General features: G+C 35.2%; 1 long non-coding RNA gene across 1 annotated transcript; it reads left to right on the top strand.

The window, feature by feature from the left end:
- The first annotated feature begins 20,167 nt into the window (after positions 1-20,167).
- On the top strand, positions 20,168-21,838 carry LOC146911966 (uncharacterized). Its single transcript, XR_015015066.1, has 2 exons — positions 20,168-20,406; positions 21,557-21,838. It is a non-coding gene; the product is annotated as an uncharacterized LOC146911966 (long non-coding RNA).
- Positions 21,839-22,439: the final 601 nt, after the last annotated feature.

The raw sequence follows: 22,439 nt of genomic DNA, 5'->3' as shown, positions 1-22,439 counted from the left end.
GGTACCACTACATACCAAGCTTTGTCAAGCTTCTTTGTTTAATCACGATCATGCTTCCTGTTTAGAATGTCTCCAAAATCCTATGGGCTGTCGTGTGGTGCAGGATGATATCCAGAGTCTGATGGATGACAAACGCTTGACCGTCAGTGATGTATGTGTGATTGTGCCAGTGCTTCAGGATTCTCCGGGTCAAGAAGGGCAAGCTGCTGGCTGGAGCAAAGTGATTCAGATTTTGGAAAACAAGCGTAAAGAGGGCCTTGGATTCTCTCCAACCTCAGGCGTTTCAACAGGAACCTTCTACAGTGCTGGGTTCATCAACGCTATTACTGAAGATGCTGCTGGAGGTGGTTACGTGCCTACATTTGTTATACCAGGAGGCACTGTGAGAAATTGGGAAGCCATTGATGTTCCCTTAGTCATGCATGCTTCCATGTAATGTGTCTTGTTGCTCATGTTTTCTTGTTTTCAAAATAACAATCATTTCGCTCTGCCCAAGGCGAAAGTGATATCATTGTAAGGGCTGTTTGTTTCGGCATTGCCGTTTTCAATAAAAGTTGTCGTCTTTCTCACGACTCTTTGCTTTTTACTTTTTAGTGCCTTTTTCTTGGAAATAATGGTAATGCCAGAAAAAACCAAAACATCTGTATTTTTCTTATTAATTTCAAAAATCTGCATGAAAAACTTTTTCTAAAATCATCCCAATCATATTATGCAGATTGAACCATAATAAACCCGTTGAACACAGTGACCCTATGGTTCCTCCAAATTTTGAATTCCCTGTGTATGAGGCTGAAGATGAGGATGATGATGAAGAGATACCGTATGAGATCACTCGACTGCTTGAGCAAGAAAGAAGAGCCATTCAGCCTCACCAGGAAGAAATTGAGCTTATCAACCTGGGTACTGAAGAGAACAAGCGAGAGATCAAGATTGGTGCTGCACTTGAGCCAGAAGTGAAAAAGAAGATCATTCAACTTCTCCATGATTATCCAGATGTCTTTGCATGGTCTTATGAAGATATGCCGGGTCTAGATCCCCAGATTGTGGAACATCGGATACCGACAAGACCTGAATGTCCTCCTGTCAAACAGAAATTGAGAAGGTCTCGTCCAGACATGGCTCTTAAGATAAAGGCTGAGGTGCAAAAGCAAATTGATGCGGGTTTCCTCATGACAGCTAAATACCCTGAGTGGATTGCCAACATCGTACCAGTACCAAAGAAAGATGGGAAAGTCCGAATGTGTGTTGATTACAGAGATCTGAATAAAGCCAGTCCAAAAGATAACTTCCCACTACCTCATATTGATGTGCTTGTTGACAGTACTGCTCAATCCAAAGTGTTCTCCTTTATGGATGGTTTCTCTGGTTATAATCAAATACGAATGTCTCCTGAAGATAGAGAAAAGACGTCCTTCATCACTCCGTGGGGAACGTTCTGTTACAAAGTGATGCCGTTCGGCTTGATAAACGCTGGTGCTACCTATCAAAGGGGTATGACCACTCTGTTTCATGATATGATTCACAAAGAGATTGAAGTATACGTTGATGATATGATTGTGAAGTCAAGTGATGAGGAGCAGCATGTTGTGTATTTGAAAAAGATGTTTGAAAGACTGAGAAAGTACAAGCTGCGGTTGAATCCTAACAAGTGTACATTTGGTGTAAGATCTGGAAAGTTGCTAGGCTTCATTGTCAGTCAAAGAGGCATTGAAGTTGATCCTGACAAAGTCCGAGCCATTAGAGAGATGCCAGCCCCTCAGACTGAGAAGCAAGTCAGAGGTTTCCTCGGACGTCTGAACTATATTTCAAGATTCACATCTCACATGACTACTACTTGCGGACCAATTTTCAAATTGCTCAGAAAGAATCAGCCTGTTGTATGGAATGATGAATGCCAGGAAGCTTTTGATAGCATTAAATAATACCTGTTGGAACCACCTATCCTTGTCCCGCCAGTGGAAGGAAGGCCATTGATTATGTATCTGTCAGTGTTAGATGATTCAGTGGGTTGTGTTCTCGGACAACAAGATGAGACTGGTAAGAAAGAGCATGCTATCTACTATCTGAGCAAGAAGTTCACCGACTGTGAGACTCGGTATACAATGCTTGAGAAGACTTGTTGTGCTTTAGCTTGGGCTGCCAAACGCCTGCGTCATTATATGGTGAATCATACAACTTGGTTGATATCCCGAATGGATCCAATCAAGTACATCTTTGAAAAGCCTGCTGTTACTGGAAAGATTGCGCGTTGGCAAATGTTGTTGTCTGAATATGATATTGTGTACAAAGCTCAGAAAGCAATCAAAGGAAGTGTCCTTGCTGAGCATCTTGCTTGTCAACCTCTTGATGATTACCAGCCAATTAAATTTGATTTCCCTGATGAAGAAGTTATGTATCTGAAGGCAAAAGACTGTGAAGAGCCACTGATCAATGAAGGGCCAGATCCCAATAGCAAATGGGGATTGGTGTTTGATGGAGCTGTTAATGTTTATGGTAATGGAATTGGAGCCATCATTGTAACTCCGCAGGGGCACCACATTCCTTTCACCGCTCGAATAACTTTTGAATGCACAAACAACGTAGCTGAATATGAAGCATGCATCTTGGGCATTGAAGAAGCCCTCGATCTGAGAATTAAGCACCTTGACATCTATGGAGATTCCGCACTTGTTATTAATCAGATAAAGGGTGAATGGGAGACTCATCATGAGAAGCTGATCCCATACCGTGACTATGCAAGACGTCTGTTGACATACTTTACAAAGGTTGAACTGCACCACATCCCTCGGGATGAAAATCAGATGGTCGATGCTCTCGCTACTTTGTCTTCCATGTTTCGTGTGAATCACTGGAATGATGTGCCTGTGATCAAGGTGCAGCGTCTTGATAGACCCGCTCATGTGTTTACTATTGAAAATATGCCAGATCAAGCTGATGAAGATGTGAATGATAAAAAGCCTTGGTATTACAACATCAAGCAATTCTTGCAGAACCGTGAATATCCACCTGGTGCTTCCAACAGGGATAAAAAAACTTTGAGACGATGGGCTAGTAGATTCTTTCTGGACGGAGAAATCCTATACAAGAGGAACTATGACATGGTCTTGCTGAGATGTGTTGACAAACAAGAAGCTGAGAAGTTGATGCATGATGTACATGATGGTACCTTTGGGACCCATGCTTCGGGTCACACCATGTCAAGGAAACTGTTAAGAGCCGGCTATTACTGGATAACTATGGAGCGTGACTGCCACAAACATGCTAAAAGATGCCACAAATGTCAAATTTATGCTGATAAGATCCATGTGCCTCCACATGCTCTCAATGTTATATCTTCCCCATGGCCTTTCTCTATGTGGGGCATTGACATGATCGGAAGAATTGAACCAAAAGCTTCCAATGGACATCGTTTCATCCTAGTGGCAATTGACTACTTCACCAAGTGGGTTGAAGCTGCCTCCTATGCAAATGTGACCAAGCAAGTGGTTGTCAAGTTTATCAAGAATAACATCATTTGTCGATATGGTGTTCCCAACAAGATCATCACTGACAATGGTTCCAATCTGAACAATAGCATGATGCAAGCTTTATGTGAAGAATTCAAAATTGAACATCACAACTCTTCTCCTTATAGACCTCAGATGAATGGTGCAGTTGAGGCCGCTAACAAGAACATCAAGAAGATTGTTCAGAAGATGGTCACTACTTACAAAGACTGGCATGAAATGTTACCTTTTGCCTTGCATGGTTATCGTACTACAGTGCGCAGCTCAACCGGGGCAACCCCTTTCTCTTTGGTGTATGGTATGGAAGCAATTCTCCCTCTGGAAGTGGAGATTCCATCTCTTCGAGTGATAATGGAAGCAAAATTAACTGAGGCTGAATGGTGTCAAAGTCGGTATGATCAATTGAATCTGATTGAAGAGAAACGTATGGATGCTATGACTCATGGACAGTTGTATCAAGTGCGAATGAAGAATGCTTTTGACAAGAAAGTCCGACCTCGAGAATTCAAGGAAGGCGAACTTGTATTGAAAAGAAGGATAAGTCAGCAACCCGACCCAAGGGGCAAGTGGACACCTAACTACGAAGGTCCTTATGTTGTCAAGAAGGCTTTCTCTGGTGGTGCTTTGATTCTTACACACATGGATGGTGTTGAGCTTCCAAATCCTGTTAATGCCGATATAGTCAAGAAATACTTTGTCTAGAAAGAAAAGAACAGCGTGGTAGGTCGAAAACCCGAAAGGGCGGCCTAGGCAAAAATGCGCTTCCCGGTGGATCGAAAACCCGCAAGGGCGATCCAGGCAAAAGTTAGGGACAAAAAAAATGAATATGAAAGAGCTCGCTGAGATTGTACGCAACTCAGGCAAAAATGAGCGCCTCGATGGGCCGAAAACCCGAAAGGGCGGTTCATGCAAAAATGAGGTTGATGAAAGACAAGTAACTATATCTGGCAAATTACCATCACCCCTTGGGGCATCTGCAACTGTCAATGATCTTCTTCATCAGAGGCTTCTGTACTTGTGGGTTCAAAATTTCTATGAAATGTAGCGGTCATCGTGTTCAATGTATCACCAACCAATAAAATTACCATTTTCCAAGCTTTGTAAATCCGTGAAGTCATGCCTCTGGCTGACTCTCACTCTTCTACATCAATTTGAGCCTTTCTATTGTTTGAAATTCTATTGTCTTTCTTCTTTCAATGCTATATACAAAACATTTTCTTTCTATTTGATAATGTCAATGTCTGAAACAAACATCTTTGAAAATTGAAAAATCTTTTCCTGTCTATTTTTGAAAGCAAACATGAGCAACAGGGTACATTTCAATGAAACATGCATGAATGAATGAGTGTCAATGTCTATTTCAATACATGTTACAAGCAGGTTACTCCCCGGGATGATCTGTGGTCAATGGCAAGAATGAAAAAACAGAATGAAAATGAAAGTGAAAAAATGAAAAAAATGAAAATGAAAAGCTCGCTAAGTTGAAAACCCGAAAGGGCGGCTTAGGCAAAAATGAGCACCCCGCTGATTGACAACCAATGAAGGCAATTCAGGCAAAATGGGGCAATGAAAAGAATCTATTCCCCGGTGAATCGAAAACCCGAAAGGGCGGTTCAGGCAAAAGTGGGGTTTGAAAATGAAAAAGGAAAGAATGGAATATTGAAAAGCATTGACCGCAGATGCGAACATCCAATGTTCACCCAGCACTGACACGCCTAGCAACGGCGACCTGTATCCAAGAACCTTCCAAGGGTCCTCCTTTACAAGTTTTATTGCCCTCAGCCATGGTTTCGATACGTCTCTCAACGACGGTCTCTCCAAAGAGGTTTTCCCCTGTGAATATGTTGCAACACGAGCCACTACGTGCCCAATCTTCCAATGTCTTGTCTGCCTTTGTGAAACTTCTCTGCCAAATTGCCAACCAATCATGCATTTCAAGCATTCATACATGCATAATCATGCATTTTATGTGCTCATACATCCAATAATCTTGCTATACCATGCATACATGTTGCATATCCAACTGTCAGCTGTCAAATTCAATGTCAATTTCAATGACAAATGTCAATATCCAATGTCAATGTCAAATGTCAGTATCCAATGTCAATGTCAATTTCAATGTCAATGTCAATGTTAATGTCAAATGTCAATGTCAATGTCAATGTCAATGTCAATGCCAATGTCAATGTCAATGTTAATGTCAATGTCAATGTCAATGCCAATGTCAATGTCAATGTTAATGTCAAATGCCAATGTCAATGTCAATGTCAATGTTAATGTCAAATGCCAATGTCAATGTCAATGTCAATGCCAATCCAATGTCAATGTCAATGTCAATTTCACTATCCAATGCCAATGTCAATGTCAATGTCAATGTCAATGCCAATGTCAATGTCAATGTCAATTTCAATTTCCAAGCCAATGTCAATGTCAATGTCAAATTCAACTTTCAATTCAATTCAAATCAATGTCAATTTACTTTTGGGCCAACAAAAATGGTCATGTCTATTTTCAAATCAAGTCAATGACAATTTACCCTCAATTGGTATCTTGTTAAACCAGACTTTCAATTTGTATCTTGTTACTGGTCAAGTGCAAGGTTCAATCCAAAAAGAACCACTTGTACCTGCTTATATGTCTATGTTTCCGGTCAAACGGCAAGTTCGATCCAAAGAACAGTTTGCACCGACCTACATGTTGTGGTACTGATCAAGTGGCAGGTTCGATCAGAACAGCTTGTATCTACCCTTTGTTTGTATCACCGATCAAGTGGCAAGTTCGATCCAAAGAACAGCTTGTATCCGTTTCCTGTTTGTATTTCCTTGGTCAAGTGGCAAGTTCGATCCAAAGAACAGCTTGTACCCATCTCTTGTTTGTATTCTCTCGGTCAAGTGGCAAGTTCGATCCAAAGAACAGCTTGTACCCATCTCTTGTTTGTATCTCTCGGTCAAGTGGCAAGTTCGATCCAAAGAACAGCTTGTACCTGTCTATTTGTTGCCCGTTCTTTCTACCTTGATGTCTATAAATCCCTTGGTGGTGTGACACAGCCCGTAGATTCCGGTTCGATTGTCTTGCATTCATAAATGAAATGTTGCATGGCATTCATGTTTTTGAAAATCTGAAAACGTATTTTTATGTCCAAAAGCAGTGCAAATGTTAATATTTAAGTATCTTCGTCCCGTCAACTCTAAGACTTCGTCTCTTGACTCTCCGGACAAAGAAACTTAAATAGGGGCAGCTGTTATACCCTAATTTTGGACCTAAAAATACTAATCAATTTTTCTTTTCTTGCATTATAAATCATCTGAACTGTCTCTGATCAATTGCATCTTTCTCTGCATTTTATTTCAATGTTATTTGCAAAATTCACATAGAAGGGTATTTTAGTCATTTCCTGCATTCTACTCATTTTAATCCTTGAAAATTGTTTGAGTCTTTTAAATTGGTTTGTATAAGCCTTTGTTTCAATCTCATGTCAAAAGTCATTCCAAAAAATATCAGTTGAGTCATTTTCTAGTTTAGCCCCTAGGGGCATTTTAGTCATTTCCCATGTTAAAATTTCTTTCAGTCTTTGAAAAAATGTTTGAGTCTTTTCATTTGGTTAGAATAAGTCTTTGTTTCATTTTATGTCAAAATCCATTTTTAAAATTGCATTTGAAGTCATTTTGAGTCAGTTTTGCCCCTAGGGGCATTTTAGTCTTTTCATGCGTTAAAACCCTGTTTAAATTCTAAAATTTGTCTCTGAGTCTTTTAATTTGTTTGAATAAGCTCTTGCTTTAATCCCTTGTTAAAAAATCATTTTAAAATTGCATTTGAGTCGTTTTTAGTCGTTTTAGTCCCTAGGGGCGTTTTGGTCATTTCACATAAAAACTCTTGTCTGTTTCGTTGTTTTTAATCGTCTCGCTTTACGTTAATTTTCAATTTACTTTTTTCAATTCAATTTTAGTTTTAGTTTCCATTTTGGTCCTTGTATTTTTGTTATTTGCATTTTAATCCTTTTTAGTTTGTTAGAGTCCAAGTGCCACGTGTCCAAATGCTATTGGTCCATAAGAGTTTGTTACAAGTCCAAGTACACATGGCATTGTCTCATTGGTCCAAGCTTACCATATCACCTATATAAGTCAAACTTGTGGTCAATTTTCAACACAATTAATCATTCAATCATTTTCCACAAAAATTCACAAAAAGTCAAAAAAATAAATTTTCTTTCTTCCCTCTTTTCTTCTCCCACGTGTCTATTATTTTCCACCACCCTAACAACCTTTTCTCTCCACTCTAACAACTTTTCACCACCACCAAAACCACCCTAACTAACCCCCTAACCTCCATAACCAACCTAAACCACCACTTCAACCACCACTTCAACCACCACATTCATCATCTTCAACCTCCATTCCACAATCAAAAGTCTCAATCAATTCACAAAATCATGCAAATTCCATGGCATAGAAACTTTGGCCCAAACAACAACACCTATTTTCGAATTTCTGTTCAACAAAGTAACGATGACATTTGAGGTTTCGAGTACAATCTTTATCAAGGTTATACCACACAACCGAATCTGAAGCGCAAGTCACCTCCCAAATTCAAAGCCAACGGATTAGAATCACAAGAAAGCAAGAAGACTCGTGGGACTGTTTCGAACCGGAGAAGAATTGAAGAAGAAATTGGAACCGCACAAAGGACCAGAATTCGCATCAGTTTCTCCGATTTAAACAAGGTACCTGGATTCCTTTCCCTTCTCTGCTGCGCACGTTTATTGTTCGTTCATGGTTTGCAACATTCTTTTGAAGATAAAAACGTAGATCTAGAACTTTTTAGTGTTTGTTTTCGAAAATTAACGGTGGATTCGTAAAGAGGAAGAAAAATGATTGTAGAAAATGGTGTTCGTTTCAAAAAACGGCGAAGTTTGAACTCCGACACGGTGGCGCCGCCGGCCGACCACCGCGTCGGAAATTTGGTGCTCGCCGGAGAAGATGAGTACAGGCGGCGCTGGTTTTATGTGAGGGAGAGGAAATACTTACTGGAATGAAAGGTTTGAGGGTAGAAAGCCCTTTTATACCTGCAACTAACCCATAACCCAACTGAACTGGGTCAGTTCGACCCAATAACCCGCTCCAGCAAGCATATCCAACCTCCCTTGGTCCCATCTTGCAGCCCAAAGTGCTTCATTTTTCCAGTATGCTGTTTACACCCCCCTTTCTGTACGTTTTAGTTAATGTTTTTGCTAATTGCACCCCTGCATGTTCAAAAAGTCCTTTAAAAATTCTGGAAAAATTCCTATAATTTTCTTTGTACTTTTTGATCAATTTTGACATATTGCATGTCAAGATTGATCAAGAAATACTGGAGAATTATTTTTACTTTGGTTTATTGTTTTTTCTTTAATTTTTGTTGAAAGTCTTGATGAAAAACTTGCCAAAACCTTGCGATTTCTTTTACATTTGTTTTGAGTGATTAAGACTTGTTTCTTGTGACCTTTTGCATGTTGAAAATTGTTAGAAAACATACACGTGAAGTTGTGAGTGATTTGTGTTGTTTTTTATCATATTTTGTGAAGTCTTTTTGCACATTTTAATTCCAATATTTTGGCTCATGATAATTGGTTCTTGAAGAGTAATTTTGGGGCATTATTTGTTATTGATCTGGAATATTTGGTGCTGTTTGTAGTGCATAATATTACTTTCTTGTGTTGTGATTTGTTTGAATATTACTATGTGCAAAATTAGTGCAAGAATAGGTCTAAAGTATGCCAAAACTTTGGAAGCTTGATGTGGCCTTGTGATTTTCATGTCATATGCTGAAATAAAACCCTTTGGAAATTTGCAAGGACATGAAAATTATAGGTCATGATCTTGCTTTCATATCATGGTAGATTTTAGGCATGTCTTTGCCACTTTTTAGTGCTAATTCTCATTGATTTGCTTAATACTTTCTTGCCTATCTCTTCTATCATTTTGTGCCTTATATTACTAACCATTTCATTTCATGTCTCATATATTTCATAAGCATTCCCATTTCATCCCATATTCATCTCTATTTTGTTGCAATTTAATTTGTACCAAAGTTAGAATGTAAACACTTAGGAGTTTTGTAATATTTTCCTTTATGCACTTTTAATTTCTTGGCAAAGAGGCCATAGAATGTATCTAGGGTATGATGTAATAAGGACAATGGACTCTAATGATGTACACCGACACAAGCATCGACACATGCACACACATCACTATATAGCTAGAATATGCATGTTTAGATGTATGTTTAGGATTGTATGTTTAGATGTATGTTTAGGCCTTATACTTAGAAAAAAAAATTTTTCCAAAAAACTTGAACAAACTTCACTCAAACGTTTTTCACAATAAACCTTGGGGTCAAAACCCCATTGAATTTTCCTTTTATTTTCTTAATCAAACTTCAATGAAAAATAATCAAACTTTGACTTCTTTTACAAAATGACTAATCAAACCTCACTCATTTCATAAGTCTCATGCCCTTGAGGCCTCTCTCTCTCATTCTTCAAAATTTCATTTTCAAACTTAAAATCAACCAACAAAAACAAAAACATTTTTGGAAGAGAACTACGGTGGATTTGATCCCTTAATCGGGTACGTAGGCAAGGAACAAAATTCCTTCAATTCAACTAAAATAAAAATCCAAAAACATTCTTCTCCCTCCAATTCTTCATTTAGAATACCTTTAGGTTTAATAAACATTTTCAAAATAGCATTTAAAAGTAAAGCGCGCGCGTAGAAATAAAAGACGGTTCCTATAGGATACTATAGTCGTTATGGGTGCCTAACACCTTCCCGTAGCGAAAACAACTCCCGGACCTCGATTCTCAAGGGTTTTGCTTACTTTTTCCCTTCCCAAGAAAAAATAAGATATCACCGGTTTAAAAGGTTCAAACGTAATCAATGTTTGACACCCGAAAACCAAGATAAAACACCTGTGACACGTCATACTCCTTGTCAGCGTGCCACATCATCACTTAACAGATTTTTTTAACTACAGGGACTAAAGTGATAACGGAAGTGTAGAGTCAGGAACTTGTTTGTATTTAATCCTGAGTCAGGGACCTATATGACAGCGAGGTGCTGATTCAGGGACTAAAGTGACTATTTGCTCAAAAAAAAAGTGCCGACTCATCCTTAAAACAAGGAATACAATTGGGACATCTTGTTAGAAAATATAAAACTAAATCAAATTTACAAAACTATCCCTATTCAAAAGTAACATGAACTACTGGAATTTGTTTATCTACAAGTGGGAGTAGGTTTGTTAACTTACACTTTTCGAAAAATATTTGATTTTTAGATTCATTTATTAAATGATGTATAGTCTATATATATCATCATTAATTGAATAAATGAAACATATAAATTTTTACATATAATAGTGACCGGAGGGTGTACTCCTTTATGTTTATATATATATATACACACACACACACACACACATACAGATACATATACATATATATACATATACATATACACACACACACATATATATATATATATATATATATATATATATATATATATACATACATATATATATAGGATGTATCTTATGAGAATGACATCTTTATATGAGAATGATGAGAATGAATATGAACCATCAGATTAAAATGAATGGATAAGATTATGTCATAACTTATCATGTGCCAAATTTCTTAATCTCACACGTTTTCATTCTTCTTCTTCTCATGTTTACGATTCTTCTTCCTTCCACCTCAAAGCTTTCCTTTTCTTCTCACCTTCCACCACGCCAGTCACCGTCACCCCCTTTCACCACCATTTCCGACTCATACAACACAGGGTCACGGTGGCGCCCCCAACATTCGACCACATGGTCACGCCGTCTCTCTATCTCTCTCTGCATAACCACATGGCCGCCGGTGTGAGCATCTCAAACAGAATCGTCGTCGTTGCTGGCGTACACACCATTGAACAGAATTGATGGTTAAATTAAACAAAAATTTAATTTTGGATCTATTATTGGGCATAATTATTTTTAATTCTCAACCAATTTTCCCCAAATCTACAACGATTTTTAATTCTTTTTAACCCTTTGTTAAATTAAACAGAAAATTGATGTGTTCTGTGCAAAACTCAAAATAATCGGTTATTGATTTTCAATTGGATTCAATTGTTATTATTATCGAAACTCGGACAATAGAAAGATGGATGATGTTGGAAACGATTTGGAAGTCACGAGAGTTTCAGGCTGAGGGAGATCTGGTAGGTTGGAGAAGATGAATGGATTGAGGATAGCATGTGGAAAGGCATGTGTTATATAAAATAAGTTTTTTTAATCTAAACCATTTATTTTGATCTTGATGGCTGAGATTCATTCTCATCATTCTCATATAAAGATGTCATTCTCATAGGATATAATCTAAACCATTTATATATATATATATATATGAGTTAGGATCCGTTGACACCAGGTGTCAACGAATTCATTGACACCAAATCTCAACCCTCCATTTAAATTTAATCAAAGGCTCATAATTACTCATTTAAGGCCCTAAGAAGTCTTCAATTCTTTTGGTGTAGGTGAATCTTTTTCTTTATTTCTTTTATGGTAAACCAATCTTAGCTCTTTAATTGTAATATTTTTTGCTGGAAATGATTGATTTCAAGGACAAACAAATTATCATGAGAATGAAGGTTCTTCATCGATTTATAAATGGACGTGATGTTAGTAAACTCAATTATTTATGGTATTTTGTTGAAAAATTGATGTTCTCCATAATGCTCTAAATTACAAAGTCCATCATTGTTTACACTACTTTTGTCTGCAATTCAAAACGTTGAATTAACAAGAGGAAATAGATTATAGAGATGCAAACATTAAATAAATATCAATGGATGTGTAGCTGAGAATTACAATTTGTAGAAGATAATAAAGAGTATCATGATGCCGTTTTCAATTTCAGTTTTTCAATGATTGAAAACAAAAATACTATGCGATTGAGAGAAACAGTACACACAAAATAGAAATATATAAGCCTTTGATGAAATTAAATTGACGGTTGAGATTTGGTGTCAACGAATTCGTTGACACCTGGTGTCAACGGATCCTAACTCTATATATATATATATGTGTGTGTGTGTGTGTGTGTGTATGTGTCTAACATTTGTGTTTAAAGTTGCAGACTAAACGAACTCTGGGTAGGTGACCATATTTCACAGCATATGGTCCATGATTACATAGGAAAAACGACAATTATATTAAAGTGCGACTAGTTTTGACCTCAAATTCCTCCACCATTTTTTTTTTTTGAGCTATTGCCCAGTTTTGTATACAGTATGAACATTGCCATACGTTTGTAAAAGATACTTTGGTTTAAGGTCTAAAGACTTTTTTTGTAAAAGATAATTCCAAGACTTTTTTTCTAAAAGATAATTCCAAGACTTTTTTTGTGTGCAAGGTCTAAAGAGTTTGTCAACCCTCAAGGTTCAACCTCAATCTAACGATTGCTTCATTTTTTTATGAAGCTAAATTAGCACACACCTAAATTGACAATGGGGAGAATCGAACTTGAGATCTCGAGGAGGAGGTCCTAAACTAATATCACCAGGTCAACCTAAGTTGGTTTTGTATATGCGTCATTATTTTGTCTTTAGTAAAAGATGTCTCGATAGATAGATGAATTATTTAGGTGTTTGATTAATTTCGGTAGATAAATGGTTGAATATTGGAATTGTAGTGTTGGAAAGAGACACCAATGATTGAAGACCTTCGTAAAATAACAAAGTTTTAAGTCGGGTTCAACCAGTTTAAATGTGAACCAACATCAGTTTATATTTTTTTTAACAAGAAAAACATCAGTTTATATGTAACACTCTTTTTCTAACACTGTTTTTAACAATTACTCTTTTATAGGTTTAATTAGAGAGTAGGTTTTAGAGAAACTATCATAACACTCCTCTATTGTGATTTTGTCTCCGTTCAACAAGTTTAAAGTAGCAGAACAATAACTTGGATGTCTCTTTGATTTATATCCAGTTCGATTTTAAAACATTACAGGTAGCAAAGTACCCTGCGAGACTAACATCGATCTGAACCCTCCTGACTGTGATGACGATTGGGCATCATCTTAGTAGAGAATGATGCTCAAAGTGAATTTTTCGAAATAGAGAAGGGACAGTAAAGTACGGCAAAGGAATAGAGCAAATATTCAAACGACTGAGAATCAAAAAATTATATATATATATATATATATATATATATATATATATATATATATCCTCAACAGTCTGTATGTCTGCATCCTTCTCTGTTGCACCTATCCAACAACTGAGATATTACACACCAAAAAATATATGGTTTATCCCTTTCTCACACCAAAAAATATAACGATTTGTTTGCAAAGAGGGGTGATTGAATGGAGGATACAACCCAAGGGTTGGCACACGCAGGGGCGAAGGGCTTCACAACTATGCGGTAGCATTGACTACCCCAAAAGAAGAAAAAAATCTTGAATATTTAACTTAGGTATATATGTAGCTACCCTGTTAAGATATTATTTGGCTACTTCAAACAATTTTGTTGCTTAAAACAGAGATGATATTATAAAAATATTGATAATCTATTTAGTTTAGTGTCAAATATGAATAAATTTAACTTCGAAAAACTCCTTAGAGCTCAACTTTTATAAACAACTATTGTTAGCTTTTATTTTCTTTGTTGCAGTTTCATTAAATGAGTAAAATTAATTAGGTTTCGTATATTAGCGTTTGATTTTTTTCTTCTTTATATTTGACCCCCTCGTAAAAATAGTGCTAGCTTCGCCGCTGGGCACACGGAAGAGTAGGTCGTGACTTTACAGCAGCGGCGGACGTTAAGAAATGCACGACTGCTTTACAACAGTAGGGTTAATGTTGTTGATAGGTCCAGATTTTTGCTTTACAACAATGGGGTTAATGAAGTTGATTACATTGGGCTTCTACTAATGGCATCAGTTGGCTATGATCCTCGGCTGGCAACTAGGCATACGAGGACATAGATGAGTTATATAGGATTATATGCCTGTAGGTTTTGTCTCTGCCTACCCAACAGGAAGAGAATTAAAGAGCCAAAGCGTTGCTCTGGCCTACGGTAATGGAAGAAGCTCTTACTTTGTATAACGATGCAAGAGCATGGTATGGGATTGAATGGTTTCATTCTTTAGGAAAAAATAATAAATGCATCTAGTAATTTGAAAAGGGATTTATAGTTAGTACAAATTTTTAGTCAAATTGATGCTTACATACAGGGAAGGAGGGAGTATGTAATAGAGTCATGTATGCTTATAAATGCATGCATATAATTGTTTGTATGATAATCATATTATCTTTATTTAATAATTATTTCACATGATTACATCTTTATTTATTACAATTAATTTATTTTACATGGAGTGATGGTTTACTCTCCTCCCTATATCTTGTTATAAGTTTATAGGAAACTTTTTTTTTTTAACAATTCAAAATGGGATATATTGCTCAAAAGAGTAGTGTTTCATCCCGTACAAGGTGTGCTAAAGTGGTGAACCACCAAAGTCTGATACAATCAACAGGCACCTAAAAAAGATGCCAGCACTAAAGGAAAAAAACTAAACAATTACATGATACCCATACAAGGTAGTGGGTATCTCCACCAACCGTAAAAACCAGGCGGCCACCAAAAGATAAGTACTTATTATTCCAGGACGACATTCTAGCAGAAATACGGTCCACCACTGGTTTCCAAAAACTAAGTTTCCCACTATCACCACCAATAGGTAACCCCAAATACACAAAAGGAATCAGACCAGTTCTACAATTTAAAACAGCAGCCGCTTCTGAAAGCCAAGATGTGGAAATATTTACACCCGTCAGCATGCTTTTATTGAAATTTACCTTCAAACCCAACACTTACTCAAGAATTAGCAACACAACCGGAATCGTACGTACATTCAACCAGCTTTTTTCACCCACAATAAGAGTATCATCAACAAATTGGAGGTGAGACAACCTTACATCCCGTTGAGAACCCACACCATATGGTTGAAAAATATTATTAGACACAGAAGCCTTCATCAGAGCATCGAAACCCTCCGCCGCCAATAAGAATAAAAACGGCGAAAGAGGATCCCCTTGGCGAAGCCCCCGCTGGATAGGAAACTCCTCCGTCGGACACCCATTAACAAGGACGACAACTGAAGCTGTTCCAACACACTCCATAATCCATTTTCTCCAAAGTGTTGGGAAATTCATATTCAACATCACTGAGTGTAAATAATTGAGATCAATAGAATCGTAGGCCATTTCAAAAGCAACCTTAAACAATAACAGTTCCTTGTTCATTCGTTTAGCCTCATCAACTACCTCATTCGCAATGAGAATGCCATCAAGAATTTGTTTACCGCAAACAAAGGCAGACTGCGCATCCGACACCATAAAATCCAAAACACTACGGAGGCGATTAGCAAGGACCTTGCCAGCACTTTGTACAAACACCCAACAAGGGAAATTGGTCGAAAATCAGCTAGCCTTTGAGGACTATCCACCTTCGGAATCAAAGTGATAAACGTCGAATTTACTCCCTTAGTCAACTTCCCGTTCCAATGGAATTCCACAAAAAACCTCAAAAAATCATTTTTCAGTTCATGCCAAAAATCTTTGATGAACCCCATATTAATACCATCAGGTCCGGGACTCTTATAACTATCACAGTCCCAAACCGCCTGTTTAACCTCATCCAACGAAAAAGGTCGCACCAAGTGACCTGCCTGAGCAAAAGACAATTTTCTGAAATTAAGACCGTTAACATCTGGGCGAGCAACATCACGATTGCGGTAATGACTTGCAAAATGTTTTAGAACAGCCATCCTAATATTCTGAACCCCTTCCACACGCGCCCCATCCACATTAATGACATGTAAAGAATTCCAACGTTGTCTATATGACATCATATTATGAAAGAATTTTGAATTTGCATCACCTTCCCTTATCCAATTCACCCCCGCCTTCTGCCAATTCATACTAGTATAAACGCGAGACATAGAATGCAATTCAACAGACAACTCGCGAAGCTCCTTAGCCTCTTCCTCCACCAGCTCACCTTCCTCCCCTTTAGTATCAAGGAAAGAAAGTCTATTATTTACATCTAATATCTTACCTTTAATATTCTTTGAATGGTTTTGATGCCACTCCTTGAGACAAGATTTAATCATTTTAAGCTTCATTTTGAGAACATGGCCGCCCCATCCATCCAAATTAAAAGAGTTTAATTTTTCACGAACAAAAGCAGCATAACCATCATATTCAGACCAGCACTTCATCAATCGGAGAGGTCGAGGTCCCCAATTTGTCTCATCAACATAAAGAACATGCGGAACATGATCGGAGAGGCCCCGCTGATGCGCCACTTGAATACAATTAGGCCAAGATTCACACCACTTTGCATACACAAGAAATCTATCAATCCTGCTCATGGAAATACCATCACCACGGTACCAAGTGTATAATCTTCCACAAATAGGTAAATCTATCAAGAAACTACCATCAATGAAATTATTAAAATTATCTGCATCCAACTGTCTAAAAATCACATTTCTACCTCTCCTGTCCTCCTCCAATCTAACAGAAGTAAAGTCCCCACAAACACAGACATTCGCATCACCATTGATAAGAATAAATTGAGACAGGCGCATCCATAAATCTTGTTTCGCAGTTGTATCACAAGTATAAGACCCAATGATGCTAGCTTCGTAAAAATAATGCTAGCTTCATTGGTTATTCAAGATATATGATTATAATACTACCTCTGTCCCTAATTATAAGACCCTTTTGAAAAAAAAACATTTGTCCCTTTTTATAAGATCCCTTTGCTATTTCCAACTACATTAATTATTTCTTTACATATATGCCCCTATTTATTATACATCTTTTTCTTCAATCAACAATAAATAGCATATGGAAAACATAAACTAACTCTCTCTCTCTCTCTCTCTTAAGGATAAAATTGTAAAAACAATAGTGATTACAAACAACTTTAATGCAAATATCCACTTTCTTAATTCTCGTGATTTTAGCAAAATGGTCTTATATATAGGGACAAAGGTAGTATAAGTAAACTTGAAGATTGTAGCCATGTTTCTTCTCCTTTGGATGTATCAAATAGAAAATTGTTTGATACTACCTCCGTTCCTTTTTAATTGTCACATTTTGACATTTTACACAAACCAAGACAATCAATAAATATTGCTACTTTTGATACAATAATTTATATTTTTACTATAATAACCTTATTTATTTAATATCTCATTACATATATTTCTCCCTCCACAATAATAAATAAGGGTAATATTAGTAAAATAACATTTAATGTTGCATTGAACTATGTAAAATGACACTTAAATAGGAACAAAAAAATTCTTCAAAAGTGACACTTAAAAAGGAACGGAGGGAGTAATTTCTTAGTTTTTAGCACTTGTATATTGACAAATAGTACCTTTTTACAGTAATCAATAGACACCATTAATAACAATAAAATAATTAAATATCTTTTGATTGTATTAATGTGTCGTGTTTGTCGTTCCGTGCACTCAATTTATCGCATTTTTTATAATGATTTCACTATAAATCTTCACTATTATTATTCTTTGAGTCATGTTAACTTGTTCCCTAGAGACACAAGTTAAGGAGCTTAAAACGGAAATTAAAAATAAATTTTATATTGAAAATATAACTTTTGAAAATTTTAAAATATTGAATGCACAAAATTTAAAAAAAAAAAAAAAACTTCTACATTTGACTTTTTAATTTATGCCCCAACGACACAAGGATTTCCCTATTAATTTTTAGGCTTAATTACACTTTTGGCCCCCTAAGTATCCAAAAGTTGCGATTTTGGCCCCCTAAAAAAAATATCTCTTTTTCGGCCCCTTAAGTTCACTTTTGGTTGCAATTTTGGCCCCCTAGCCCAATTTTGACCCAGTCAATGCTGACGTGGATGCATTTTTGTATTTTTTAATATTTTTTTTTATTTTGTAATTAAAAAATAAATAAAAATTCAGGAAAAATGAAAAATTAATAAAAAAATTGAATTTTTTTTTAAAAATTCTGGAAAATTGAAAAATTAATAAAAAAATTGAAAAAAAATATTAAAAAATTCTGGGAAATTGAAAAATTAATAAAAAAAATTGAAATAAAATATTAAAAAATTCTGGAAAATTGAAAAATTAATAAAAATGAAAAATAATTGAAAAAATACGGAAAAAAATTTAAAAATTCAGGAAAAATTAATAAAAATAAAAAATGATTAAAAAAATTGAAAAAATTGAAAATTAATTAGTATTAAAAAAATTTAAAAATTTCAAAAATATCTGGAAAATTTGAAAACGGAATTCTGGAAAATTGAAAAAATTGAAAATTCTGGAAAATACGGAAAATATTTAAAAAATTTTGAAATTTTCATTAGTATTTTTTCCGGGAATTTTTGTGTATTTATAAACCGGAATACACATAATTTTTTGTGTATTTACAAACCAGAATACACATAATTTTTTGTAAACCGGAATACACATAATGAAAATTTCCCGGAAAAAATACTAATGAAAATTTTCCCGGAAAAAATATTAATGAAAATTTAGAAGTTTCGAAAAATACACTGAAAAAACCTAAGCTCGACATATATACTAATGAAAATTTCGAAATTTCGAGAAATACTAATGAAAATTTCAAAAATTTCATTTTTTTAAAAATGATTAATCTTTTTAATTTTTTCGAAAATTTTGAATTTTTTTAAATATTTTCCAGAATTTTTATTTTTCATTAAAATTTTAATTAGAATTTTTCCAGAATTTTAATTTTTTTTTCAGAAAATTTCGAAATTTTATTTTTTCAGAATTTTTTAGATTATTTTATTTTTTTAATCATTTTTTATTAATTTTTCAATTTTCCCGAATTTTTTTATTTTTTTCAATTTTTTTATTAATTTTTCAATTTTCCAGAATTTTATAATATTTTTTTTCAATTTTTTTTATTAATTTTCAGATTTTTTTTCAATTTTTTTGTAATTAAAAAAACATTTTTATTTCTGTAATAAGATACATATATATAAGTTATTCTAGGATGGAGAATTACAAAAAGTCAAAGAAACAATATGTCTTCAAAATACACAAATTAAGATACAATAGATCTTGACCGACATTATAACCCAATTAAAAAAGGGGCCGAGAGTTCCAATAATGATAAAGATCAAAATAAAAATCATTCTTCTTGGATTTAATCAATGCCCAAGATAAAAGACATGTGTTTTATGAATCTTATAACAGAATCTAATGCTTTTAATATGGTCTTGGCGTTGAATATTCGTCAACAATCTTCTACCTATGTCGGCTCTATTATTGAAGATTGTATTAGTTTTAATGTTTGTTTTCGTAGTTTAAATTTTTTGCATGTTAGACGTAAAGTCAATAAAGCTGCTCATTATTTAGCTAAACATGCTCTTCATAATTTAGATAGCATATGAATCGAAGAGACTCTACCTTGTATTTTCTGCAATCTTGCCTTTTGATTTATTGCCACTTTTGGTAATGAAATTATATTTAACGTTAAAAAAAAAAGATAAGAGTTTTACCATATCGATGATTGTTCCTTCGTTAATTTCATGCCATCACAAAAACAAATTATTTACGAATCTCTAGACTAAATGCAAGATAATCAAATGGATTTGATGCATTCATGCATTTATCTACCACTTGATATCAAACGGAGAAATTTCTATGCATGTACCAAGCTATTATTTGATAAAACACCACAAACCCAACCACCCAACTACTTTCGTCCAAACCGTCCAAAATAAAAACAATACAAGAACGGTTCCAACAATTCTTGGCATCGTCACTGACCCTCTTAATAAGGTGAGTTCTTATTAAGTATTGATTTTAGAGATTAGAATTTGAGAATTAAATAGGTATAATAATTCAGATATATTTTGGTAATTGAAATAGTCATCATGTAGAATAGATGATGTTGTTACTAGAACCTCCAAGATGAACTGTGTTGAAATGAATTTTGATGTTGTTAGAACCCAAAAAGGTAGCTTCTGTGAGATGTAGCTCTGTTAGGTGTAGTTCCCGTGAGAGGTAAAACCTAGAATCTATATATAATTGGTGGATACTACTTATGGGCAAACTAAATTAAGATCATTATATATAAGTATATGTATGTAAACCGTATAATAATAATAATACTCATATGTATATATATTAGGTAGTTCTTATGCTCTGAATTGTGAAGAACCTATGTCTATTAACCTCTGTTATGAATGGAATTATACATATACATATACATATATCTATATCTATATATATATATATATATCTGTGTGTGTGTGCGCGCGCGCCGTAATGGATATATACATACATACATACACATGAGTATTAGCTTCTATGTGGTAGTGGGTTTTGCACTACCACGTAGAAGGGTAGTGCAAGACACTAGTCAAATTTTAAGTTCGGTTCTGATGTCAAATTGTTACAGGTCTATTATATATCTATCATAGTTTATAAATCAAGGTGAAAGACACTAGCTAGTCACTAAATTATATGACTAGGCAGTATAATAAAAGAATTTTAAAAGAAAAAAATTGTGAGGTAGAAGGGTATCCTCATGAACATGGGATATCCTAAGTATGTTCGGTAAGGGTAGATAAATAGGGCGTTATTTACGACTTATATGTCTACCTTACCGGTTGACAACCACCTAAGTATACTCACGCTTGGGTGGACTTTTGCAACATGCATAGATAAGTAAATGATGAAAACACCTTAAGGAAAAGGGTTGTGTTGATGATCAAGTTCTATAGTAGATATAAACTCTATTATTCATACTTTAACGAATATGTATATATGATGATGATATTCCAGTATCTAGACATAATTAGAGTTTTAGTAGGAAGTTTATATGCAAGAACTAAGCAAATATTATTGAAGGGGCCAGGTGCATATATGGTTTAGTTATGAGCTCACTGAGATGTATTCTCATCCCAATTAGTTTTCATGTTTACAGATAAGTAAATTGTTGAAGGCAAGGTGAAGGACACTTGAGGAGTTGTTCGTCGTGGCAGTCTTTCTTTTAGTTTCGTTTACTTCCATTCCTTAATAAGTTGAAGTATTCACTATGTTTTGTGTTGTGAACTCGAGCAAATAATCACATCAATAAAACTTAGGTCCACAAGCAGCAGCAACAACAACAACAACAAATAGACTTGGATCTAAGTGTGAAGTAACACGACAATCATATTTAAAGCAACAAAGATAAGAAAGAAGAGAAAGAAAACAACACACCAATATTGTTTATCCAGTTAGGTCCATAATGACCTACTATGGGGAGAGAGCAGCTCTCCAATGCACTATGATAAGAATGATAGAAATAGGTTACAAGAAATCAACTTAAAAGCTCACAAAGAACAAACTCTGATTTCTATCCATTTTCAAGTCAACCACACTCACAATGAATCCTAAGAGAAAACACTAAAGGAAGCATTTTTATCCTTCCTCTAATGAGAACTCACTACCCAATGTGTTTACAAATATATTCCAACCAGGAAAAAATTCTCACAAAGACACTCAATCCTAAATTTCACTCTTTGGTTTCCCAAGTTTCTCTCTATCGAAGCTCTCTCACAAAAAAAAGTGAAGAATGAAGTTTTATATAGTGTCCAGAATCCGAAAAATCATGCCATGATAGACACCCATCATGTCACGGTTTGCTATCAGTATGTCAATACAGTACTACACTCAATCCGTTAATAGTGTTACGATCTCATCTCATGCTCACGTTCTATGATTTTTTTCATAACTTCGACATCCAATTTTGAGTCAAATATAAACATTTTGATATATATATATATATATATATATATATATATAAGGCCATATATTAAAACGGA

This window comes from Medicago sativa, chromosome 6 (genome assembly GCF_051527215.1).
Source record: "Medicago sativa cultivar Bolivia chromosome 6, Bolivia_mono, whole genome shotgun sequence".
NCBI lineage: Eukaryota > Viridiplantae > Streptophyta > Magnoliopsida > Fabales > Fabaceae > Medicago > Medicago sativa.
This window is presented reverse-complemented; position numbering and strand designations above follow the sequence as displayed.